Consider the following 27,398-nt stretch of genomic DNA (forward strand, 5'->3'; position numbering starts at 1 on the left):
ATCATCTCCTTTCTTAGATTTTCCCTTCTCTTTTCTAGTCCATGTTAAATTCTTACTGTCTGGGTACCAGACCATAGGATCGTGTAGACCCTGGAAAGGGCTTAGCTTTCACTGAGTAATGTACTCAACATGACATAAAACTAGAGAGTATGTGCATGGGAATGTATGGAAAAAGAAATCTGAAAGATTTATAAACCCAGAAATGTGCATATCCTCCCTCCACGGAAGGAGTAGACATGGAAACCACACAGAGATACCAGTTTTCTTTTACAGAATTACATGTCTCAGAACATCTGTGTGGTGAGAATGGAGAGGGACGGTTACTGGTAGGCATTGCTGGTGGGAGTGTAAATTGTCCAACCCATAGGGAGAAAGACTTAGCAGAAACTACAGAATTTCAAAAATTCACATCACTTTAATTTACCAATTCCATTTCTAGGAATTTATCCTACAAAGATACTTATGCACGTAAAAAAAAAATATGTATGTGTGTGTTGAGATGATTTCCTGATGCCCATTTGTCAAAGGGAAAAAAGGAACCAACCTAACTCTTCATGAGCCAAAGGGGTTATTAAATAGAACACATCATGGGAGGGGCATCTGGGTGGCTCAGTCAGCTAAGTATCCGACTTCGGCTCAGGTCATGACCTCACGGTTCATGGGTTCGAGCCGTATCAGGCTCTGGGCTGACAGCTCAGCGCCTGGAGCCTGCTTCAGATTCTATGTCTCCCTCTCTCTGCCCTCCCTCCCTTGCTTGCGCACGCGCTCTTTCTCTCTCTCTCTCAAAAGTAAATAAACATTAAAAATAATATTAATAAAAAGAACACATCATGGAACAGGATATAGCTGTAAATGAGGAATATATATGGTAAATGATTACTGAAATACTGTACAAAATTTTAAAAAGCAGGGCACAAAGGCCTGGGATGTTATACAGAGTGCTGTCGTCTGTTTTTAAAGGAAAGAGATGTTGGTAAGTAATAAAGCCCTTAGCTGAAGAAAACAAGAGCTAGCCCCAGTGCTAACTTTTTGAGGGAAATGGGAACCAGGCTGATGTAGGATTGGGACAGGAAGGAGAAATTTCCCATAAATGTACTTTTACACTTGGTGGTATTTGAACCACGTGAAGACATTTCCTCTTCGAAGAAAAGGGTTTTGTTTGATTGTTTTAATGAAAAGTACCAGCAAACAATTACCTTTCTTGTTGGGGCCCCTGTGTATGAATGCAGCCTGAGATTACATTTCTTTACTCTTAATCATTACATCATCTTGAGATCTTGGTGATGCTCATCCTCTTGCTCCTGCAGGCACAGTGCCTCACTGCAGATGCATTTGGTTCTTTTGTGCCCTACCTTCCTCCAGGAGCAGTGTCTCCCTATTGCCAGATGCTCTTTCATTGCCCTTTTGTGCCCAAAATATGCTTTCCCCTTTGTTCCCAATATATCCCCCGTGCTCCCACTCCAAGCTCCGCCCCATCATGGCCCAACACAATCCCAGCTAACCTTTCTAGACTCAGCTCAGAACTTCACTCGTGGATGGAGCTTGACCTGACCGTCCCAGCAGAGTGAGTTTCTTTGGCCCCTTATTCTGAAGGCTCTGGGTTGTTATCTCCTTAAGGGCACTGTGTTCTTTGCTTTGCGATTTTTCTCTGAACAGTGGCTGTGGCCAATGGACCAAGGCAAGAGCTCCGCTGGGGCAGGACTCAGTCTTCTTCCCCACCGCACCCCCAGGACCCAGGCCGGTGCCCAACAGAGGGAAAATACGCAATGAATGTTTGCTGAAAGAATGAATGAACTCTATTACGTAAGTGAGGAAATCAAGGCTCAGTGAGATTAACTTGGTAAAGCGGCAATACCCCTTCACTCATACGGTCTTTTCAGTTAGAGAAATACTTCAACGCAAGTTGAATCTGTTAAAATAGGAATGAGAAAGAATGAAAAATACATTGAAAATGTGCGAAGGACGCAGCTTATAAATGGTGACCCAGGACCTGTAGCCACACTTTCTGACTACGAGCTCAGTGCTTTACCAAAAGTGAGTGTATGTCAGCTGGGCTGACTGGCAGAGGTTTATTTCTTATTTATTGTTTAGGTGACTTCAATCTCAAGGGTTGAACCAGAATACACTGGCAAAAAATACAATATTTTGCTCCAGACCCAGCCATGAAACCTATGGCTTCTGTCCAGTGAACCCCTCTGGTCACCACAATTGCACAACGAGGCAAATGCAACGTGTAAACAAAATGGCTTAAAACACAGAACGCAGGGAACTGACAGTTGCATAAAGTGGTAAGATACTTCAGTGAGTTTGTGCCCTTGACAGCCTTCTGAGGAAGCAGACCAGTGCATTTATCCGGTGGCCACTAGCCCCCAGAAAGCAGCTCGCGGACACAACTTGGCAGTGCTCCCTGGGGCTGTGCTCATTTCTGGTGGCATCGGGCAGGGTGCCAGGCATCACCCTCTGTATGTGAGACAGCAGGGCAAGGTGCCCGAGGGTTAGAGACAAAAACATCTGTTGGAGTCACCGAGTTGCTGGTCGCCTGAGTTCACCCGCGGAGAACGCGGGGGGAGCCAGCTGCCAGGCCATTTCCAGGATGTGTCTCGACCCCGTGAGGGACACTGCAAGCTCCAGAACCCAAGCTCAAAGGTCAGCCAACGTGGAAACACATGCAGAAGCCTCCCCATCAGCATCAGCGAGCAGACAAGGGTGGGGGTCAGAAACCAAGCCCCTTCTGACTCAGACTAAGATGCAGAACACCGGGTTTGATTGAGCCAAGCCAGCGACAGCCAAGCAATGGGTGACAAAGGAAAGAAAAAGTCCATCGCAGTTTTTAGTTTTTAAATTTTGTCTTTTTAACAAGAAACAACTTGACGAATTTTTTTTTCACAGAAAATATGGATTCTAAGAGTGGCTATTTTGTTTAATTTTGTTGGTGTCTATGGATTTAGAACGTTTCAGGGATGCAAGAGTCCATAAAGGTCATCTCCTCTGGCCCCTGACCCACGGAGATACTTCTGTCTTTCTGCTCAGTTGGTTGCTCCCCGCCCCCCTCGCCCATATAACAGAGCCATTGAGAGGTGCAAGAGTTGGTCACAACCCATGCCAGCTAAGGCAGATTAGCTCACTTTATTGGAAGGAGCCCACGGGTCAGAATCCCATTCCTCACCAGGGGACCACCCACAAGTCACTTTGCTCTTCAGTGCATTGTTTTGGTTTTTTAAATCAGGATTTATTCCTAATTCATGTAATGCCCATGCCTTCGTTATGATCTGTGGATATAATGTGATCATTTGGAGGGTAAAAACAATATGATCAATTTCTTTCCAAAATAACCTACTTGCTAATCAGCCGATGAATAAATATGTACCGAGTTTTCCTGGGTGGCTTACTTCACGTTGGCAAATCTAAATGCATTCACTGGTTCAATCAAGATATCTCAATGCCCACTGTTCGTGGGGGTATTGTCTTAGTCCATTTGGACTGCCGTAACAGAATACCATAGATCGGGTGCCTTATAAACCACAGAAATTCACTCCTCATTGTTCTGAAGGCTGGGAAGTCCAAGATCAAGGCGCCAGCAGATTTGGTCTGGTAAAGAACCCACTTCCTGGTTCATAGACCGGCCGTCTTCTGGCTGTGTCTCTTCTGGCTGTAATCCTCACATGGCAGAAAGGACAAAGGAGCTGTCTGGGGACCCTTTTATAAGGGCACTAACTCTATTCTTAAAGGTTCCACCCTCATGACCTAAGCACCTCTCAAAGTCTCCGCCTCCAGATACCGTCACATTGGGAATTAGGTTTCAACGTGTGAGTTTTGAGAGGACACAAACTTTCAGTCCAGAGCAGGCACCATGGTCGGCGTTAGGGCTATAATGCTGAATAAAAGCCTGTGCCACCTTCCAGAAAGCTTACAGGTTTGGCAGAAGATTCTTTATCCATCACGTCTAAGAGATCCAGAGATGGAGAAGGTATAGAAACTCTAATTTGGTGAAGTCTGGAGTGGGTAGGGCAGACCCCACGACCACACTGGCTACCAAGAAAGCCCAGCACTTGCCTTGGAGAACTCCGTGAAAACACTGATCTACATAACATGTGTCTTTAGTTGATTTTGTATTTTTAATCCCTCACCTTGAGTCAGGCTATAAATTCTCGAAGATTAAAGGTGTTAGCCCTCACAATGCAATAGCAAGGTTTTATTTACTGCGTAATTAAAACTTCTAAAGCTCCCCAGTAAAAGAGTACTATATGCAAATAGCACTCGGACCAGATGCCAAATCTGGAGCATAAGCCTGAGGCGGGCTGTATGTAAAGCTGGTTGCTGCAAATGTAACAATTGGAACCGGGTGCTGTGTAATTGTGACGGAAACCCAAAATGGGACTTGACTTGGCTAATGTAACTTTTATTCTAATTGCTCCCCAGCTCAGTAGGATCTCTAGATCATGCCGCTCAGCAACTCTTCCTCCCCGTTCTTTCATCTGTATAATTCAGCAGCTATTTTCCTAATGGGGATTTGGCTGTATGGTTCTCAGTATAGCATAACTAGGAAGAATGATCCTGAAAAATCTACATGTAGCCTACAGAGCCTACAGAGACATTCCACTCCGATTGACTGAGTTTCACAGGAAGCTAGCTGTTGGGTTAAGAAAACATATAGGCCAAACATCCAGTGACATCAGGCCTCCTTCCCTGACGCCAGCTGGGTGTTTGATGTGGTGACATCCTGCAGCCCTGTGATGCCAGCTTCAGCTGCATGATTCACGTTGTTAACCTTTGGAAATGCTGAACATAAGTGAATGACCCTCAATTCTACCCAGCTGTATGAGAAACACTCTTTGTAAATAGTCTCTTCCCTGTGGTAGTACTTTGACTTGCAGACAGTTACTCAGCAATTTCGGCAGCTACTTCAATGGTCCCGAAAGTCACCACGGTCACAGTGTGCAAGTGCCTCGGCTTACCTTTCTTGTTGCTGCTGAACCGTAGGCAGCATTTATCGTAATGTATCATTATTCTCCCATTCCTACTTAAAAGAAGCGAATCAGAGGCGATAGCTTCATGATTGGAAGGCCAACTTCCCCTCTCGTTACCACCTCATCAACCAGATGGAAGAAATGTTTAGTTCACGTGACTGAACATTCGCATTCTAACACACTCTTCAATCATGCAACCACAGAGAACATTTGGAATGGCAGGCCAGCACCCTCCTGAAACCATTTGCTGTCCTTTCCGAATACACTAGGAGAAATGCTACTATTGTTTCAATGCAGATTCGATTTTCAGTGACCTGTGTTCAGAAAAGTCACATGTGATAGCGTTGTTTTGAAAATCATTTTTTTTTACGTTTATTTATTTACTTATTTATTTATTCATTTATTTTGAGACAGAGAGAGAAAAAGAAAGAGCATGAGCAGGGGAGGGGCAGAGAGACGGAAAAAGACAGAATCGCAAGGAGGCTCTGCAGTGTCAGCTCAGCCCAGTGTGAGACTCAAACCCATGAACCGCGAGATCATGACCAGAGCCGAAATCAGGAGTCGGACGCTTAACTGACCAAGCCACCCAGGTGCCCCCAAAATCATTTTCTTATATAGATTCACAAAGTGAAAATGGTTTTGATAGTATCTATTTTATATTTATTTTTTGAATAATCTCTTCTTCATGGGGGGTTCGAACTCATGACCCCGTGATCAAGTCACAACCTGCACTGAGCCAGCCAGGCACCCAGGTAATATCTATTTTAAATTTAATTTTAGTACCATAGAATAATAACTAACAGACATGCATCATGCAGCACCCAAGAGTGTTCAGTGAGTCATTTTAATAGAGATAATAGCAGAGGTCAAAGTCCATAACAACACTTCTGAGGACCATTTATAGTCTAATTCTTTTATTACCACTTCTAGTCATAACTTCCTGAGAAGCAAGGCAGCAAGTAGTTTACCCAAATTAGTTCTTTATTGTCTTTCCCGCTCCATATCAATTATTCTCCAAAGACCAGTCAGCTCGATACTTAATTTTTCCCACGTTGAGACGCCTCTCATACACAAGCTTCATACAAAGTATCCAATTTTAAGCCTCTAAGAGACTTTCAGATGTGATCACAACTGCCTATGAAAATAGCCACCTGCTAGAGCCTGCTTTCTCTGTGACAGCCTTCGCATTTAGTGCTTTACAGACCAGATCTTTCAACCTCATACCAGGCCCTATTATTTTGTAGAGTATTGTATTATATACTGTAGCAGGTTCTCATTCTGTTATTCTTCCTGTTCCTCAGATGATGGGACTGAGTCACAGGGGTTATGACAAGCTCACCACAGCCTGACAGTAAGTATATGGCCGAGTTGGGGTTGAGACCCAGTTTTAAGTGGCCGTCAGGTGCCCAAACATTCAACCCCTACCCTGTCTGACATCTTGGTGAAGAGTTCACTTGGTAAAGCCCCTTCCATTGCCTTACCATTTCTTCTGGGGCAAAGAATACCATGCCACTCTGCCTAATTCGTCTCACGTTGGCTGAGAGATGAGGATTTGGTAGGAAAGACAAAGGACACTTACAAATCAGGAAAGCTAAGTTGGTGCTGCTGCCATGGTAACTGACCAGGAGAATTTCCTGATAGTTGGGAAACGACTGGAGGGAGAGAAAGGTCCCTGCTGGTTAGCAGGCTTGCTTAACGCGAAGAAAGATTTTTTTAAGACACAAAGTTGGAGCTACATCCTGATCACAGAGACCATTTTCGGGATGTTCAATATTCTGGTGCTTTCTGATTTTGATTAGATCACTGGTGGAGATAAGCTGTATAAGCTACATGAAAACTACATAGTAAGTGTGACTAAATTTTTAACTAATTGTCTTTATTTTTCAGATAAGAAGCAAGATATGAGTCCAAAGGTAAATTAAATAACACTGAGAAGTTATCTCAATTGTCTACAAATCTAAAACTGTTCAAAAAAATAAAATCTGTCTAAATTTTATTTAAAAAACTGGAGCACCTGGGGCACCTGGGTGTCTCAGATGGTTAAGTGTCTGACTTGGGCTCAGGTCATGATCCTGCAGTTCGTGAGTTCAAGCCCCACATTGGGCTCTGTGCTGACAGCTCAGAGGTTGGAGCCTGTTTCACATTCTGTCTCCCTTTCTCTCTGCCCCATAACACTCATGCTCTGTCTCTTTCTGTCTCTCGGAAATAAATAAATGTTAAAAAAAAAAAAAAAAAAAAAAACTGGAGCACCCAGATGGCTCAGCAGGTTGAGCGTCTGACTTTGGCTCAGGTCATGATCTCTCGGTTTGTGAGTTCAAGCCCCACATTGGGCTCTCTACTGTCAGCACAGAGTCTGCTTCAGATCCTCCGTCCCCCTCTCTCTGCCCCTCCCTCACTTGCACTCTCCCCAAAATAAATATTAAAAAAAAACTCAACTATAACCACACCACCCAGAGCAAAGATGTTAACGTATTAGTATCTGTATTTATAAATGTTTTGTCTATGCATAAATTTCCTTTTATAAACAAAAAAGGGATCACACTCTTTTGGACTATGTTTTATTTTTTAACAACAAATTATGAATGCTGTAAGCATCAAGAAATATTTTTTCTACATCACATTTTAGTGGCTATGCATGCACATGCCTGAATTTATTTAACTACTGCTTCACAGTTAGGCTTTCAGTTATTTCCCACTTTTTAATGCTAATAAGCACCACTGTTTAAGGTTCTGTTTTGTCTTTTTGTTTGTTTTACAAACGGAATCGTATCACACATGGTTGTTTTATATACTGCCATGTCACTCACAGTACATTGCAAACATTCCTCCAACTCAATGAACATGACCTACAACATACAGAGCCAAAATCTGGGCCCTTAACAGCTGCATGCCTTAGCTAGGAATACTCAAAAGTTCTTTCAAGGTGAGACTTCACAAAAACCATAAAAGAACATAGAATCATATCGTGAATTCAGTACAGTTTATTATCAGAGGAGCTTAAGTAGGAAATCACATTAACAACCCACATCCAGAACATTCAGTCAATTAGGATGCAACTCTCCTCTTAACTAGCAATATCTCTCTAATAAGCCATGTGGCCAAGAGCTAGTTCTCTGCTCTGGTTCCGGTTTTTTTCGTTGCCCTATTTTTGGGGTCATCTGCTGATCCTTGTTGCGCTCCATCCGTACCTACAAACCACATCACACGTCATTAGATGGTATCAGAATTTACCTAAAATTTCAGAGAATTTCTAGCCTTTCTGCAATTACTCGAAGGTTGAGATATATATATATATATATATATATATATATATAGTACAGCATCTTCATTTCCTTGGTTCTAACCATGTCTATTTTTATCTGATGCTTCCTTGGCTCTAACCACGTCTATTTTTATTTGCTACTTTATAGATTCCAATCATATGATGAGATAGGCTACATAGGACACTCAGCATGGCACACAGTAATTACTCCATAAGTGTCACTGGTTATTATCATCTGTACAAATGCTGTAAACACAACTGTCCTGTGAATCCACAGAATGACAGCTCTAAAATATCTCACTGCAGTAGGAGAAAGAGTTTTAAAGGCTCTCCTAGCTTTTGGCAGGAAAGGATCAATTTCTGTTCCGTGTAATTCCTAAAAGACCTCCGACTTCTCCATTTTATAGATGTCAGTTACTCTTTATGTATTTTTCATATATCACAGTATCCCTTCCCAGCCACTCTAATTATGGTTGAAAAAACAACCTTTTTGCTGCCTCACCAGGTCCCTTCTGTGGAATGTTAATGGTAATGATCTGCATGTTATATTTGCACATCTGAACAGTAAACTGGATTTCAGACCTACAGGGGTACCAAGAATGTGTACATCTATTACACAAGTAATAGCTGTGCTCTCATTACCCTATTTGTGACCTGGGAATTATAAATCATTTGCAATATCCCTGTTTACACAACAACTTTAGAAATACTGAAATAACAGTAATTAAGTTCTGGTGGGTAAAAAGCCTTCAGGAAGAAGTACTCTAATACATGGGCCTCACTTATTAACATTGGTCTGGTTTTGCCACTACAGTATTTAGATAGCACCATATAAATATAAGGGTTCTATCTGCATAGTTTGCCGTTCCTCAAACCTTGTGTTTAAGTTAAAAGACAATCTATTCCTATTTCCATTCCTTGTTTATTTGCGATCAGTCTGTCCACAGACATTCCAATTCTCCTTCCACTTATGAGTTACATTGCTTTCTTTGTTTTTCAACTCCCCCATATGGATGCTAACCTCTGTGGGTCGTTAGTTATTTCAATCTCTGACCCTCCTTAGCTTCCCCCTTCTGTTCCTGTCATGCTCTTTATTCTTTCTGGGACCCACTTCACACGGAGCTCCACCTGAGCTTTGCACCTGTCACTTTGCTTCTGATTAGATGACATGACAGAACCATACCACCTGCGCCCACCTGAGGCTCAGTGAGCGGTGTCCACATTGCTGGAATCCACTGCCCACAGAGTTCTCAGAGGCCCCGCGGAGAGGCTGGCTGGGTCTGCTCCCGCTCTGCTCCTTCACACAGAAGAGGTCCCTGGGAAAATGGAGAAAACAGAGTGAAAGTATATCCTGGACCCACCTGGTCACCTCCCAGCTGCGTAAGCTCATCATCGTCCTTTTGGACAGCATAAGATTTTACTGTTCTCCCTTCTTAAAATGTACTATTCCCGTATTCTAGTCCGGCAAGGTGTTTACCTGACTAACACATGTTCATGTGTGAATGAAAAGGGACATATTCAATAAAGATAACTGCACCTTAACCAAAACCTGCTGACGCTAATGTTGTAACCCAAAGGCAAGCCAGTGAGGAGATCATTTTCCATCTCTACGAAGGCTGCTGGTGGACAGGTATTTGAAGCAAATAAAGCTTTCAGCACCCCTGGAATGACAGGGCGTAAGCAGTTCTTTATTCTTCTTAAGGGTAGGGCTCCTTACAAAGCACACATGTCCTTGTAAGAAGTGTCACCAGATGCAAAGTGGGCGGGGGGGGGGGGAGGCGGGACAGGGGAGTGTTAATCTTATGCACATTAGGCTGGAGGGGGAGATAATCATTAAGTATCCAATTTACTTTACTGCCTTTGCCTGGAAGGAAAGAAAGGGAATGAACATTTATTGAAACTCAACTGGGGGCGAGCCATTGTGCTAGGAACTTCACAGGTACCATTTCATTAATCCTAAGAATAGCTACCATTCATTAAGTGCTTGCTTTGTGCCATATCCCGGACTAAGAGTTTCACATGTGTTACTTGCTTGAATCCTCCTAATAATCCTATAATTAATCCTATACTATCCTAAAATATTATGCCAGTATTGTCGTCTCCCATTTTAGCAGCCAGGATGTAAGTTTGGAGAAGTCCACTTGCCCAGGACCACAGAGTTAGTAAATGGCAGAGCAAGAGTCAAACTTGGATCTGACTCTAGAACCTGTGCTCTTAACCAGTCCTGGTTATGGTTCCACCTTTCAGAGAAGGAAACGGAGACTCAGAGAGGTTAAGGGGTTTGCTCTATGTCTCAGAGCCAGTCAGTGATGGGCCTTGCTTCTTCAAACCCAATTCTACCCAAATATAAAGCCCATGAGCTCCCGACTTGCTGACCCTGGGCAGTAGTTGAAGAGATCCTGTTCTTCCAAAAACCTTTGTCTAGGTACATGGCAAATCCAAGATAAGTAATATGAGTGCAAATCTACAAAATATGTACAGAAAGCACAATGACCAGTCCTTAACATAAAAATTGACCTAAATATCTGGGGTCTAATCTCTGGGAATATTAATATGCCAATGTCCAAATCTCTCTCTCTCTCTCTCAATTTTATTATGACAACACTTCAGTGCAGGGTGAGGAAGGACTTGGCAGTTGAGAGAAGGCTCTGAATATATTTGCTGCAGGTAATTGCTTATGTTGCTTATTCTGATGAAGTCAAGGATGATAGGAGTACAGAGGACAGAAATGGGGGTAGAGCCAATGTTTGAAATGAAGGGAAAATCAGTGCATATGGGTTTTCACACATATTATTCTGGAGGAGGAGATTGGTGGGGGTGGGAGGGAAGTGCACAATTGAGGAAAGAACCAAACTTGAGAGGGTGTTGGGAAGAGAGGAAGAAACAGATAAGAGAAACAAACAGGCTTCCAACTCTTCTGTGGTGGGGGGAAAAACACCAGCAAGGACCTCACCTCTTTCTCCAGAGCTGTTCCTGAGTGGAAGCTGGCTCACAGCGATCGTGGGGGCATCTGGGTGGCCTTGGTTGCACTTCCCTGGCCTTGATTTCATGACCTCATCTCCCTGAACCCCCAACTGTAACCTAGGCTGGGGGCACAAGGACAGACCCTCCACCAATTCAATGCAGACATTGGTGGGAATGGCTACATGCAGAAAAGAGCAGAACCCGGGGAAAGAGTAGCGATTCTGGGGCCAGCAGCCCTCGTGTGAATCTTAGCTCTAATATTCAGAGTTTAACTTCTGTGGGCCTCTTTCCCTGATTGTAATATGGGCGTGTTGTCCCAGCGTGTAAGGTCAGAGAAGTAAATGCAACAATGTACATGAAACCGTCTCACAAAAAGCCCGGCACATGGAACATTTCCCTCCTTCTCCCTTGCCTGGCACCTTTTAGTGTAAGAAGATATCAGTTCTCCCTACCTTGGCTTTAAATTATGGCTAATTGTTTAACCTCCTCCCATAGGATTTAGGTCAAAATATAGTCTTCTTCAAATTCTGTATCAAATTATTTTAAATATTTTCATGATACCAAATCTTAACTCTTTAACCATGGCCTTGATTTGGAGATATATCCAAAAATCATTCAGCACCAAACCTGATGGACAAACTAGATTTTTGTTCTTGTTGTTTAGTTTAAAAACACAGATGGAAGGAAGAATGGGAAGAAGGGAGGGGGTAGGGGGAAAAGGGAAGGAGGAAGAAAGACAGAAAAACACCCTGACTCAAACTGACAAAATGTTAGCCCAAAAGAGTGTTTCTAAAAATGGCTACGGTAGCAACTATGTGGAATAAGAACCTACTTTGAAGGGGACAAGAGTGCCATATTTATTGGCTAACGAATGTCCTTTTGTACTTGAATTAAGAAAAACAAACAAACAAACATGCGGGGCATCTAGGTGGCTCAGTCAGTTGAGCATCTGACTCTAGATTTCAGCTCAGGTCATGATCCCAGGGTCATGGGATCCAGCCCCACGTGGGGCTCCGCGCTGGGCACGGATCCTGCTTGAGACTCTCTCTCTCTCTCCCCTGCCTTTCTATTCCTCTCTGCCCATCTCCCCTGCTCACACTGTTCTCTCGCTCTCTACAAAAAAAAAGGGGGGGGGGGGGATGCAGTCACACCTTATAAGCCTTTGAAAACAAAATAGAGGGAGTGTTGGAATGATGTAAAAATCCCGTTCTCCCTCTCCCAAAGACCGTACTGGGTTGACATGCCTCTCGGCGGCTTTCTGTATACCTCTGTATGGTAAAATAGACCGCATCATATTTACTCCTACCGTTATCTCTGGTTTTACAAAGTATCCTGAGAAATCGTACAGAAAACACCAGCCTGAAACATGAAGTTAACAGACGTGGATTCAGATGCTAATTATATGTGTAACATTGGGTGTTACTTATCCTCTCTGAGACTTGTTTCCTCACCTATTTATCTGTAAAACATCAGGATTAATTTTAAGGTCCCTTTTGACTAACACTTCCTGTGGTTCCTGCCACTTTGCTTTCTTCCCAGAGAAGCAACATGAATCTCATCTTCTCTAAATGCAGAAGCAGACTTATGAAGAAGTAATGAGGCTTACGATTCAGGGCCACTCTCCTGCACAGGGCCCCTCTTGGCCTCTGTCGGGGGCAGTGTGTATCTTTTTGTAAAATTTGCCAAAGTAGATATTTGTGTATTCCTTTTCTTAAAGAGGACTTCCACTACTGTTTAAGGTTCAAGCTCCACAAAAATCCAGCTCTGTCGCTGTACAAGGACATATTTCTTGCCAAGTTCAGCAATAAAATACAGAGTTCATGGAAACGAGACAAAATCATCACGTGACCATAGAAGAAAAGTCCAGAAGCTAGTTTAAAAAGCAACCACTCTCAAGTTCCTCTACTTGTCATCTCCCCTTTGGCTTTTCAGCTTTTTTTAGGGCAAGAAACTCTGACCCAGAACAGCAAAATGGCTGACCCACATTTACAACCTGAACCGAAATCATAAACTGCATTCCTAGTAATAGGGTACTGTTCTCTGCCCTCATACTAGGGGCAGCTGAAAACATGGGGTTGATCTAATTTACTAACAAATTGCAAACTGCACGGAGCCACCGGTGAAACTGGATGTAGCCAGTCTCCATCCCTAGAAGGCTGTTTGTCAGTTTTCACATTCACCTCGTGTTTTTCTACATCATTTAAAATAGAGTAGCTGGTGGCTGTTTTTCAGGCATGGCAGAGATTATTTTTACTCTCAATTACTGTGACCAAAATAGCAACTACAGCGCTGGGAATAGAGAATGGGCTGGCATGTATTTAATTGGTTTTCAAGACAGAGTCAGTTTTCATAAAAAATTAGTACTTGTTTTTTGGGTTTTTTTTTTTTAATGGTTTTTCCCAGTTGCTTTATACACCTCGAGGCTTGCTCTGCTGGAAGACATCTGCAAATCCCCAGACTCTGGCTTGCCATTGGGGTGTAACCAGCTGTGGGTGCTCTCCTGCCAGAGTTTCACAAGCCCTCTCAAGGCTCTTAGCATTGGCACCAAAGTCCTGGGACCCTGCTCCTTCAGGGGTGCACCCAGTCCTGGGAGCCCGCTCTTCTAGGCTGCACCCAGTCTGTTTTCCAGCTCCCCTCCTCCTAGAGAGCATCAGCAGTGGGGCATTCCATATTCCCAGAGGAGCCCGTCGCCACGCAATTACTAAACACCAATTCTGAGTCCAGCGTGGGGGAGCCAGGAGAGGCGTCCTTGGGGGGTTAACTACACACAAACATATTTATTCAACTTGTTGGGAATGTAAGCTACTAAGTGCTATTTCACAAGCCACTTATGCAATGGTCGGGCTACTTCCCGAAACTTCTACTGCTAGCCGTGCGGGTAGGAAAAATCTATCAAGGAAAATTTTCTAAACCAACAGCAATTATCCAAGTATTAAACTCTACATTCCTTTCTCCTTGCAAATCGTTTCTTCCCCCTATCTTGTCCCCTGATATGCCTCTGGCTTTCTGCTCTGCTTCTACCCGTATTCAATATTGTTCTCCAGGGACATTAGTTGTCAAACACGTTGAGACTTCATTCAAAAAAAAAAAAAAAATACTCATCAAGTGACTACCTTCCACCAACACTGTGTTTTGAAGAAGAACTGATTTCTGCCCTGAGTCTAGTGGGAGTGCTGGAGACATAAAACAGCACACAATTGTGTTGTAGTAAACGTCGTGTTGGACAGCAAGGTTCACTGCTGGGTCATTTACTTCTGAATCCGTGCAAGTGCTTTTGGGGGCTACCTCAGAGGAATGTGCCATGAAGTCATGCCTTACATTTGACTGGAGGAGCTCTGCAGTGATCCAAATACTTCGTCTGAAGAAAATGTCTACTGCTTTTAACAGAAATGATTAATATCTGGTGTCTTGGTTTTCTATTACTGCCATAATACATTAACACAAATCTAGTAGCTTAAAACAACACTAATTTGTCCCCTGACAGTTTTGTAGGTCAGAAGTTCAGCAGGCTCAGCTAAGACTCTGCTCAGGGGCTCAAGAGGTCAAAGTCAGGGTGTCCGTTGGCCTGGGCTTCTACCTGGAGGCTCTAGGAGAAAACCTGCTTCCAGGATCATTTCAGTTGTTGGCAGAATTGATTTCCTTCTCATGGTCCTCATGTGGCCCCCTCTGTCTTCAAGCCCAATAACGGTGAGTTGAGTTATTCTCATACTTCAAATCCCTCTGCCATCCTCTTCTGATCTCAAGGATTCATGGGATTACATTAGTTTCACCTGCACAATTCAGGATAATTGCCCTACTTTAAGGTCAGCTGATTAGGAACCTTAATTACATATGCAAAATCCCTTCTGCTGTGCAACAACCACAGAACTAAGACCAGGGGCAGAGATCATGGACTACCAAAATTCTGCCCACCTCCGTCTACCCTGTGGACCCCCCCGGGTTCACCCACATGCCAAATACATTCATTCCAACCCAGTTTCTCCAAAAGTTTTGAAACCAGTAACCGAAGGGTTAACAGGACGAACTAGTGCAGCCACAACTTTTTACTCAGACTTTTTTTCCATTTGCCTTCACATCTCCCTTACTCTCCTCGTTCAGAGAGGCAATTTGAGGCTAGCCCTCCTGTCTCCTCCTTTGGCGGCCTCCCGAATAATCCCTTTCTTTGCTGCATGCTCGATGTCTCAGTGACTGACTTTCTGTGCATCAGGCAGACGAACTTTGGGTTTGGATATGGTTTCAATCTAGTATAGCATCAAAATCCCACCTGAACTCATCAGTTCAAAAGTCCCACATCTCGGGGCACCTGAGTGGCTCAGTCGGTTGAGCATCTGACTCGTGATTTCAGCTCAGGTCATGATCCCAAAGTCACGGGATTGAGCCCTGTGTCGGGCTCCACACTGAGCGTGAAACCTGCTGAAGATTCTCTCTCCCTCTCCATCTGCCTCTGTTCCTCACTAGCCAAACTCCATTAGGTTTCAATGCTCGGAAATACTTCTCCATAGCTCTCACTTCTGCCTTCTGAGTCATCAGGTAAATTGAAACAGCACGAACTATATTCCGGGCACTGTGCTACGGGTTTTACTTACATTGACTCATTTAGTCCTCCAACTACCCTATGATGCACACTGTTATTAATTACCCCCATTTTATAGATAAGGACTCTGAGGCGTATGTGGGTACAGAGCTTGCCCAAGTTTGTACCGTCAAGCAGCAGAAGATCTGAACTCCACCCAGGCAGTCTGGCTTCAGGACCATGATGCTTAACACTCCACTGTCCTGCAAAATCAGTAATAATTTTAAACCACTAAGTTCTGCTCAAGAAGGAAGGAGACTGGAAAGCATTCCAGACTTTCCCCATTACACACAGTATTACCTCTAAGATGTGTGTGTCTGTTTATATATCAGTTTGCAGGGGTGCCTGGGTGGCTCGGTCAGTTAAGCATCTGACTTTGGCTCGGGTCATGAACTCGTGGTTTGTGAGTTCGAGCCCCGCGTCGGTCTCTGTGCTAACAGCTCAGAGCCTGGAGCCTGCTCCAGATTCTGTGTCTCCTCCTCTCTCTGCTCTTCCCATGCTCATGCTCCGTCTCTCTCTCTCTCTCTCTCTCTCAATAATAAATAAACGTTAAAAAAAATTATAAATCAGTGTGCAGGGCCCAGTTTCAGTACGGGGAATTAAGAAAATACCTGGAATCTCTGTGGTGGGACGTAGTGGCAAAAATATTAAAGGAAATCCCAAGTCTCGGACTACTTACATGCAAAGCTCTTCTTCAGAAAGACTTTATGACCTGAATCTCTATGTGTCTTCCTCCCACCTCAAAATCATCTGTCTCTTCCTTTTAAGAAAAGAAAATCCTAACCCTTTAGGTACATGAAGACAATTATTTTCGAGTTACCTTTTAGTCTCTGCCCCTGATGGAGGAACACACTTGTTCAGTATCTCCTCACAGGGAGGCAGGATCACACAGTGGTTAGGAGTCAGGGCTCAGGGACTGGACTGTGTGTGATCACCTCTTCAGACCTGCCTAATCCTTCACTTCTCTGAGACTCATTTGTAAAATAGGAACATAGTGAACCTATTTCAGGGGGATTTTGTGATAACTAAATACCTACGAACACTATGTGACTGAGATCCAGTAAGGGCTCAATAAATCTTAGTTACCACCATTTTCCTATCTAAAGTCATTTTACTTGTTTTTATTTTGTACCATTTGCAAGTCCCTCCGTGCTAAATTGCATATAATGTAGTTACAAATCTGTGGATCAAAGACCTATTCTCTTTATTTTATTTATGTGTATTGTTTGAAGTACATGTGGCTTAGAAACTTTCACTATGAAAATGTTCTCTACAACGTAGTTTATTCCACGTACTAATAATGACCTGAGCTGAAACACCAAGAGTTTTCCTTAAATTTTATATTTTGCATTGGATACTCATTTTCATACATGCCCAGTTTCACTGTGGCTTTTGAGGAATAATTCACTGACACGCAATACCTTGCAAACCTCTTTGTCTTGCTTAGGGGCATGTCAGTTTTTCCCAATATTTTCTCTGCAGAATTTTTGTCCTGATACTAAGGAGGAAGTTCACAGTCAACCCTCACATAATTGACAGCCAAAATTCATAGAAGTTCAACCACAAGAAAGAAGCTTGTGGTAGAGAAAAATCAAAGGTTTTGAGTTCTACAGCTTACATCCATTAGGATGGCTACTATAAAATCGTGATAATAATTAATAACAATAATAACAGAAAACAACAAATGTTGGTGACGATAGGGAGAATTCAGAAACCTTGTACACTTACAAAATGGTGGCATTATAAAATGGTGCAACCACTATGGAAAACAGTTGGAAGTACTTATAAAAAAAAATTAAAAATAGAACAATCGTGTGATCCGGCATCCAACTTCTGGGTGCATACCCAAAAGAATTGAAAGCAGTGTCTCAAAGAGATATTCGCATACCCATGTTCATAGCGGCACTATTCACAAGAGCCAAGAGGTAGAAACAACTCAAATATTGACAGAGGATGATTGGATAAACAAAATGTGGGATCCACGTATAGTGGGATATTACTCAGCCTTAAAAAGGAAGAAAGTCCTGATACATGCTAGGACATGGATGAACTTTGAGGAAATTATGTCAAATGAAATAAGCACATCACAAAAAGACAAATACTGGATGATTCCACTTATGTGAGTTACCTAAAGTAGGCAAATTCATAGGAACAGAAAGTAGAACAGTGGTTATGAGGGGCTGCAGGGAGAGGACAAAAGAGAATTGCCATTTAATGGGCATAGAGTTTCTATTCTGCAAGATGAAAATATTCTAGAGTCCTCTTTTACAACAATGTGAATATACTTAACACGAGCAACAGTACACTTAAAAAGGGTTAAGATGGTAAAGGTTGTATGTTTTTACCACAAGTAAAAAAATCCAAAAGCCTAGAATGAATAACACCAAGAGTGAATCCTAATGTAAGCCATGGGCTTTTGGTGCTAATGATGTGTCAGTATAGGTTCATTAACTGTAACAAATAGACCACTCTTGTCGGGGATTCTTGATAGTAGGGGAGGTTCTGGGGGGATGAGGGCATATCTGGAAACTCTGTATTTTATGATCTATTTTTCTGTAAACCTGAAAAAAAAATTCAATGTGTTTTTTAGTTGTGAATTCTCCATTATGTAAATGTTGTAAACATCCAACAATACCTTCAGAAAGATTTAGTTTGCTGTGCCAACTAAATGGACGAGGATATCAGCGGATAACCTCAAAGCCATCAGCAGTGTGTTGTAACACAAAACTATCACCTATGGTCAATTCATGCTCATTTGGGACTCACTCCTTTGGAATAGGCAGGACTTCCTGTTTCTTCATCTGCAACATAAGGGGCCACATTAAATGACCACGAAGGCCAATTTGACCAATATACGACCTTATGAGGTTATGAGTATAGGTCTCATACATGATTTTCATTGAGTAAAAAGTTGTAAAATAGATGACTTCACTTGGGATTTGTGTTTGTGATTCATGGTTATGTAATACTTCCCAGATTCGCCATTTAGAGATGAATTAAAAGTGACTGTTTCTATGAATTACCACTTAGCTATAAGTTGAATTTTCACTTGCAATACCGAAAAGCAATTTAGTGGTCCTTGTTTTAAAATAATTCCGGCCACAGAATTACTTTCAATAATGTTTTTAAAGACTGAAATTATACAAAATGCTTCTTCAGATCACAATAAAATGAAAGTAGCAGAAGGAAAATTGGAAAATCCACAAACATGTAGAATTAAACAGCACCCTTTTAAACAGTGGGTCAAAGAGTAAGTCACAAAGGAAATTAGAAAATATCTTTAGACAAATAAAAATGAAAGTTGTAGGATGCAGCAAAAGCAGTGCCAACAGGGGTTTCATAGCAATAAACACATACATTAAAAATAAAGTAAGATCTAAGATCTTAAAGTAATAAACTAACTTTTCACCTCAACAAATTAGAACAAGAGGAACACAACAAACCTAAGGGTAACAGAAGAAAGAAAATAATAAAGATTAAAGCAGAGATAATGAAGTAGAAAATTTTAAAAAATCCAATAAAACAATATAAAAACAGAAATAAAACAAAACCTAAGACTTGGTTTTTTGGAAACAACAAAATTGACAAGCCCTTAGCTAGATTAACTAAAAAAGAGAGAGAGAGAGAGAGAGAGAAGCCTCAAATCACTGACATCACAAATTAAATGGAGGACATTAAAACTGATCCCACAGAAATGAAAAGAATTATGAATATGAACAACTGGATGCCAACAAATTAGATAACCTAGAAGAAATGTATAAATTTCTAGAGCACACAACCTGCCAAGACTGAATCGTGAAGAAAGAAAGGATCTTAAAGAAAGAAAACCTGAACACACTGATAACTAGTTAAGAAAATTGAATCAGTAATCTAAAACCTAACAAAGAAATTCCCAGGACCAAATGGCTGCACTAGAGCATTCTACCAAACGCTTAAAGAAGAATTAACAATAGGGGAGTCTGGGTGGCTCAGTTGGTTAAGTGTCCAACTTTTGGTTTTGGCTCAGGTCATGATCTCATGGTTTCATGAATTTGAGCCCCTCATCGGGCTCTGTGCTGTCAGCACAGAACCTGCTTGGGATTCTCTCTCCCTCTCTCTCTCTCTCTCTGCCTCTCCCTCACTCATGCTGTCTCTGTCTCTCTCAAAAAATAAATAAATAAATAAACTTTAAAAAATAGAATTAACAACAAATCTCCTCAAATTAAAAAAAAATAGAATTAACAAATCTCCTCAAACTCTTCCAAAAAATTGAAAAGGAAAGAATATTTCCAAGCTCATTCTATGAAGCCAGCATTATCTTGATACCAAAGCCAGGCAAAGATACTACAAACTGATATCCCTGATGAATATTTATGTAACAATTCTCAACAAAATACAGTTGACCATCGAAAAATGTGGGAAGTAGGGGCACTGATGCCCCCACATAGTGCAAAATCCATGTATGACTTTTGATTCCCCCCAAACTAAACTACTAATAGTTTACTGTTGACTGGAAACTCTACAGATAATATAGCCAATTAACACATATTTTGTATGTTATATGTATTTTATCTGTATTTTTATAAGGTAGGCAAGAGAAAAGAAAATGTTATTAAAAAATAATGAGGAAGAGAAAATACATTTACGGTAGTGTACTGTATTTATTGAAAACAATCCACCTATAAGTGGATCCTTGCAGTTCAAACCCATGTTGTTCAAGGGTCAACTATACAAGTAAACAGAATTCAACAGCACATTATAAGGATTATACTCCATGACCAATTGGGATTTATTCTTTGAATGCAATGATTGTTTGGCATATGAAAATAAATCAATACAAAGTGTCACATTAACAGAATGAAGGATAAAAACCAATGGCCATCTCAACTGATGCGGAAAAAGTATTTGACAAGATCTATGATTTAAAAAACACTCAAGAAACTGGGAAAGAAGGAAACTACCTCAACATAATAATAAAGTCTATATATGAAAAACTTACAAATAACATCATACCCAATGGTGAAAGATTGAAAGTTTTTCCTTTAAGATCAAGAATGAAACAAACGTGCTTATTCTCACCATTTCTGTTTAACATCATACTGGAAGTCCTACCCAGAGTAATTAGATAAGAAAAAAAAAAAAAACAAAATAAACATATTGGAAAAAAAGAGGTAAAATTATCTCTGTTCACAGATGACATGATTCATATATAGAAAACCCTAAAGATTCCACACAAAATCTATTAGAACAAATTCAGCAAAGTTGCAGGATACAAAATGAACACACAAAAGTCAATTGCACTTTTATACACTAATGATGAACAATCAGAAAAGGAAATTGTGATAATTCTATTTACATTAATATCAAAAAGAAAAAAATATTAGGAATAAACCTAACCAAGGAGTTGAAAGATTTATATACTGAAAACCACAAAACATTGCTGAAAAAAAATTAAGGAAAATACAAATAAATGGGAAAACACCCCACATTCATGAACTGGAATATTTAATATTGTTAAGATGTCAATACTACTCAAAGTGACCTACAGATTCAGTGCATTCCTATCGAAATCCCATGGCATATTTTGTAGAAATAGAAAATTTCATCCTAAAATTCATATGGAATCTCAAGCAATCTTGAATAGCCACAATTCTGAGAAAGGTGAACAAAGCTGGAGGACTTATACTTCTTGATCTTAAAAATTATTAGAAGGCTATAATAATCAAGACAGTAGTATGGTGCTGGTGTAAAGAAAAACAAATGGACTAATGGGATAGAATAGAGAGCCCAGATTAAAATCAAAAACATAAGAAACAACAAGTGTTGGCAAGGATGTAGAGAAAAAAGAACGCTTATACATTGTTGGTGGGAATGCAAACTGGTGCAGCCACTCTGGAAAACAGTATGGAGTTTCCTCAAAAAATTAAAAATAGAAATACCAGGTTATCCAGTAATTCCATCACTGGGTATTTACCAAGAATATAAAAACACTGATTCAAAAAGAAATATGCACCCCTGTGTTTATTTCAGCATTATTTACGATAGTCAAAATATGGAAGCAACCCAAGTGTCTGTTGATAGATGAATGGATAAAGAAGATATTACACACACACATACACACACACACACACACACACACAGGTACATGCATACATACCACAGAATATTACTGTGGTGTATATATAAGATGTGGTATGTGTGGTATCACAGAATATTACTCATCCATAAAAAAAGAATGAAATTTTGCCATTTGCAACAACATGGATGGATCTAGAGGGTATAATGAAATAAGTGAAATAAGTCAGTCAGAGAAGGACAAATACCATATGATTTCACCCTTATGTGGAATTTAAGAAACAAAACAAATGTTCAAAGAAAAAGGAGATAAATAAAAAAAAACAGATTCTTAAATATAGAGAACAAACTGATGGTTACCAAAAGGAAGATGGTGAGGGAATGAGTAAAATAATTGAAGGTAATTAAGAGTACACATATCATGATGAGCACTGAGTAATATATAGAATTGTTGAGTCACTATATTGCACACCTGTGACTAATACAACGATGTACATAAATTATACTGGAATTTTAAAAAAGCAAATAAATAGGGGCACCTGGGTGGCTCAGTCGGTTAAGCGGCCGACTTCGGCTCAGGTCATGATCTCACGGTCCGTGAGTTCAAGCCCCGCATCGGGCTCTGTACTGACAGCTCAGAGCCTGGAGCCTGTTTCAGATTCTGTGTCTCCTTCTCTCTGACCCTCCCCCGTTCATGCTCTGTCTCTCTCTGTCTCAAAAATAAATAAACGTTAAAAAAAAAATTTAAAAAAAGCAAATAAATAAATTAAAAAAAACAAAGAGAGCCCAGAAATAAATTCATATATATAGTCAAACGATCTTTGACAATTGCCAGGATCGTTCAAAGGGAGAAAGAACAATATCTTGAACAAATGGTGTTGGGGAAACTAGATATCTACAAGCAAAGAATGAGTTTTGACTCTACCTTCTGCCGTATATAAAAATTAACTCAAAATGGATTAAGATCTAAACGTACAATTCAAACTATAGAACCCCTAGTAGAAAATGTAGGGGGAAATCTTCATAACATTGGATTTGGCAATGATTTCTTGAATCTGACATAAAAAATATAGGCAACAAAAGTAAAAACAGACAAATGGGACTATTGTGTGTGTGTGTGTGTGTGTGTGTGTGTGTGCACAATGGAATCTTACCCAGCCATAAAAAACGAACACAACTTGCCATTTGCAGCAACATGGATGGAACTAGAAAGTATAATGCTAAGTGAAATAAGTCAGAGAAAGACAAATTCCATAAGATTTCACTCATATGTGGAATTTAAGAAACAAAACAAACGAGCAAAGAAGGGGTAAAAAGAGAGAGAAGCAAACCAAAAAGCAGACTCTTAACAATACAGAACAAACTCATGGTTACCAGAGGGGAGGTTGGTGGAAGGGTGAAATAGGTGATGGGGATTAAGGAGTGCATTTGTTGTGATAAGCAGAGGGTGATGTATGGAAGTGTTGGTTCGCTATATTCTACACCTGAAACTAATACTACAGTATATGTTAACTAACTGGAATTCAAATAAAAACTAAAAGCAAACAAAAAAAAATTTTTTTGTTCATCAAAGGACATCATCAACAGATTGAAAAACCAACCTATAGAAGGGAGAAAATATTTGCAAATCATATATCCAATAAGTTAATATCCAGACTCATACAACTCAACCAACAAAGTACAAATAATCCAATTTAAAAATTGGCAAAGGACTTGAATAAGCATTTCTCCAAATAAGATAAACAAATAGCCAACAAACATATGAAAAGAGGCTCAACATCCCCCTAATCATCAGAGAAAGGAAAATCAAAACAATGCGAGATCGCCTCATACCCTTTAGGATAGTTACTATCTAAAAAATAAATAAATAAAATAAATAAAAATAAAAATAATAGTAAGTGTTGTTAAGAATGTGGGAAACTCGAAACCCTTGTACACTGTGGATGGAATTATAAAATAGAGCAGCCATCATGGAAAACAGCATGAAGTTTCCTCAAAAAATTAAAAATAGAAATACCATCTGATCCAGCAATTCCACTTATGAGTATGTATCAATGAATTGAAAGCAGCATGTCAGTGAGATATTTGCATACCTACCTTCACAGAAGCACTATTCATGATAGCCAAGAGGTGAAAGCAACCAAAATGACCATCAATGGATAAATGAATGAACAAAATGTGATATATACATACAATGAAATACTATGCAGCTTTAAAAAGGGAGGAAATCCGGGGCGCCTGGGTGGCGCAGTCGGTTAAGCGTCCGACTTCAGCCAGGTCACGATCTCACGGTCCGTGAGTTCGAGCCCCGCGTCAGGCTCTGGGCTGACGGCTCAGAGCCTGGAGCCTGTTTCCGATTCTGTGTCTCCCTTTCTCTCTGTCCCTCCCCCGTTCATGCTCTGTCTCTCTCTGTCCCAAAAAATAAAATAAACGTTGAAAAAAAAAAAATTAAAAAGGGAGGAAATCCTATCACATGCTACAAGAAATGAGGAATTATTCTAGGTGAAATAAGCCAATCACAAAAAGATGAATAATGTATGATTCCATTTATATGAGGTATGTAAAGTAGTCAAACTCATAGATATACAGAGTAGAATGATGGGGAATTGTTCAGTGAGGATAGAGTTTCTGTTTGCTAGATTAAACAATTCTTAGATATCTGTTTCACAACAATGTAAATATCTTGAACACTACTAAGTGTACACTTCAAAATTGTTAAGATGGGGGGTGTATGGGAGGCTTAGTCCGTTAAGCCACCAGCTCTTGATTTTGGCTCAGGTCATGATCACATGGTTCATGATTTTGAGTCCCACATTGGGCTCTGCACTGGCAGTAAGGAGCCTGCTTGGGATTCTCTGTCTCCCTCTCTCTCTGCCCCTTTCCCTCTCTCTCCCTCTCTCTCTCAATCTCAAAAATAAATAAGTAAACTTAAAAAATGGTTAAGATGGTAACATTTTTGACATGTGTTTTCTACCACAATAAAAAATAGACTTACAAGTCAGGTTTTTCACTACAGCTGGAGAGTGTCAGTAAGTTTATCACTCTTGCCCCCAAATACACAGACATTGGTTGCGATTTGATGGGAGAGACTCGTCCAGGGTCCCAGGGCTAAAACTACATTTGGGAGGAGGCTTGAAAGCTGTAGAGCTCAGCTGGGGACCAAGGAGACAGGATCACGCCTCCCTCTCTCGCCTCTGTTCCTACCAACCCAGTTCACTGCATCAGTGGGCAAATCCTCTCTTCCAACAACTAGGCAGGATTGGATTCTGTTTCTGTCTTCGTGGGACACAGAACAATGTCTCTCCAAGGTTCTGTGTTCTCCTTGCTACCTTCCCTTCCACCATTTATTTTATTTTATTTTATTTTATTTTATTTTATTTATTTGTTTGTTTGTTTTTGCCTAGCCCTTTGGAGCCTTCATAGTGCTGTAAACACCTCAGACTCTTCCAAAACCACGTCACATTCTCCATCCCCTGGACTTTGAATGGGTTTTAGTTCTCCCGGGAGGATACCCCTTCTGCTGGGAATCCTGTACAAGGAAGCTGGAATTCTCCCAATGGTGGGGCCATAATAAATAGTGAGTGAGTGAGTGAGTGAGTGAGTCTCACAGTGTGGCTTCACATTACTTTTATGGCCTGAGAAGCAAGCTATAACTCCCATCCTTCTCAGAAGCTAGTTGATCTTCATCACCCTTCTTCTACCTACAAGCTCTCCTCTCTCCCCTCTTCCTTTTTCCCTCTCCCTCCCTCCACAGACACATTCAACTCTCTCATCTTAAAAAGGACCCTCCCTCAAGCCTCTTTATCTCTCACTTTCTCGCCTCGTTTTCACGTGAAGTTTCTTTACAAGTGCGTCAGCGCTGGGTGTCCCTACTTTGACCTTTCCTATGGTGCCATGTTGTCACTTTTCGCTGTGACAGAATTATTACATACAGGTGATGATACAGAGTCATAGCACCCTACACACATATTATACAAATTAATAATCTTAACATTTACATTTGCTTCAAATCTTATTTTTTAAGAAATATAGATATGGCTGGCTCGCCTGGGGGGCTGAGTCGGTTAAGCATTTGACTCTTGATTTTGGCTCAGGTCATGAGTTTGTGAGTTCAAGGCCCTACGTCGGGGCTCTCTGCTGTCAGAGCCTGCTTTAGATCCTCTGTCTCCCTGTCTCTCTGCCCCTCCACACAGAGTGTGTGTGAGAGTGCTCACACACACACTCTCCCTCTCTCGCTCTCGCTCTCAAAAATAAACATTAAAAAAAGAAATAGAGATATTGGTTGAAGTTTCTGTGTTTACCTCCATAATTTAATTTTCCCTTCTCCTCCAAGATAATACCTATCCTGATTTTGATGTTTATCAATCTGATGAAAGTTATTACACTATTATTGCAGATATGTATTCATATACACTTTATAATATTTTTATAGATTTCTTTAACTTTTCATAAATTTTTAACTTTTCATAAAATTTTAACTTGTCATAAATTCTTAAGCTTCTCTGTCTCCATTTATTCTTATTTAAAATATATTTATGGCATCCCTGGTATGTGCCATGAACAAGTCTAGGATCTTAGACTACATTAGCAGAGCAAAACCAAAACCCTGCTCGTCTGGACTTTATTGTTCTTGAAGGAAACAGATAATAAACAGTAAGCAATAAAATAAATTATAAAACATTAGAATGTGATAAATACTATAGAAAAGAAAACTGGAAACAGGTAAGGGGGTTCATAGTGTCAGTGGTGGGGGAGTTTGCAATTTTAGATAGGGTAGTCGGGTCAGGCTTCGTTGAATGGTGACATTGGATAAATACCGAAGAAGGTAAGAATGTGGAAGAAAAGTGCGTCAGGCAGAGGGAACATCCAGTGCAAAGGCCCTGAGGCAGAAATACATCTATGTTTAAGGATCAGCAAGGAGGCCAGTGTGGCTGGAATGAAGAAAATCAAAGGAAAAATTACCAGGTTATAATGAAGGCTGGATTACATACAGCTTCATAAATCATGCTAAGAACTTTGACTTTATCTCTTATATGAAAAGCCACTGTAATTTTGAGCAGAATACCATAATTCAGGTAGACACATTCCTGTTAATGAATACTTAAGTTGTTTCCAATGAACATTCTTGTACATCCTTGAACATTCTTCATGAGTCCATGTGTAAGTTCCTCTGGGGGAATATATCCAAAAGGAAACTAGCTGAATCATAGCTATGTATATTTTCAGCTTTATTAGAGGTTACCAAATTGCTCTGAAAGGGGGTTGTATCAGTTTGTTATCTTAATGAACACTGTAATAGAGTCATAGTTTCTCCAATTCTCCACATATTTGTTCTTTTCAGATATTTTGTTAATGGTATGATATGACACTGCTCTATTGTTTTAATTTTTATTTCAGTATTAATGGTAAAGTTGAGCATTTTTTGTATGTCTATTGACCATATGTATTTTATTTTTTGTTAATGTCCTGTTTATATCCTTTTCTAATTTTGTACTGAGTTTTTAAAATATTTTCTTATTAATTTGAGGGAGTTTGTATGTTATGAGTGTCAATCTTCTATCAGTTATATGCATGCATT

The 27,398-nt window shown here is 40.6% G+C and overlaps 1 long non-coding RNA gene across 1 annotated transcript in view; it reads right to left on the bottom strand.

The window, feature by feature from the left end:
• Nucleotides 1-7,952: 7,952 nt before the first annotated feature.
• The window catches only part of LOC107179940, a 45,612-nt gene continuing 26,166 nt past the window's right edge, over nt 7,953-27,398 (bottom strand). Inside the window, exons 4-5 of the long non-coding RNA XR_001510669.2 lie at nt 9,426-9,545; nt 7,953-8,155 (exon numbers count right to left, since the gene is read on the bottom strand). This is a non-coding gene — a long non-coding RNA (uncharacterized LOC107179940). The remainder of the gene's footprint in view (nt 8,156-9,425; nt 9,546-27,398) is intronic.

Source organism: Panthera tigris, chromosome A1 (genome assembly GCF_018350195.1).
Source record: "Panthera tigris isolate Pti1 chromosome A1, P.tigris_Pti1_mat1.1, whole genome shotgun sequence".
NCBI classification, from domain to species: Eukaryota; Metazoa; Chordata; class Mammalia; order Carnivora; family Felidae; genus Panthera; species Panthera tigris.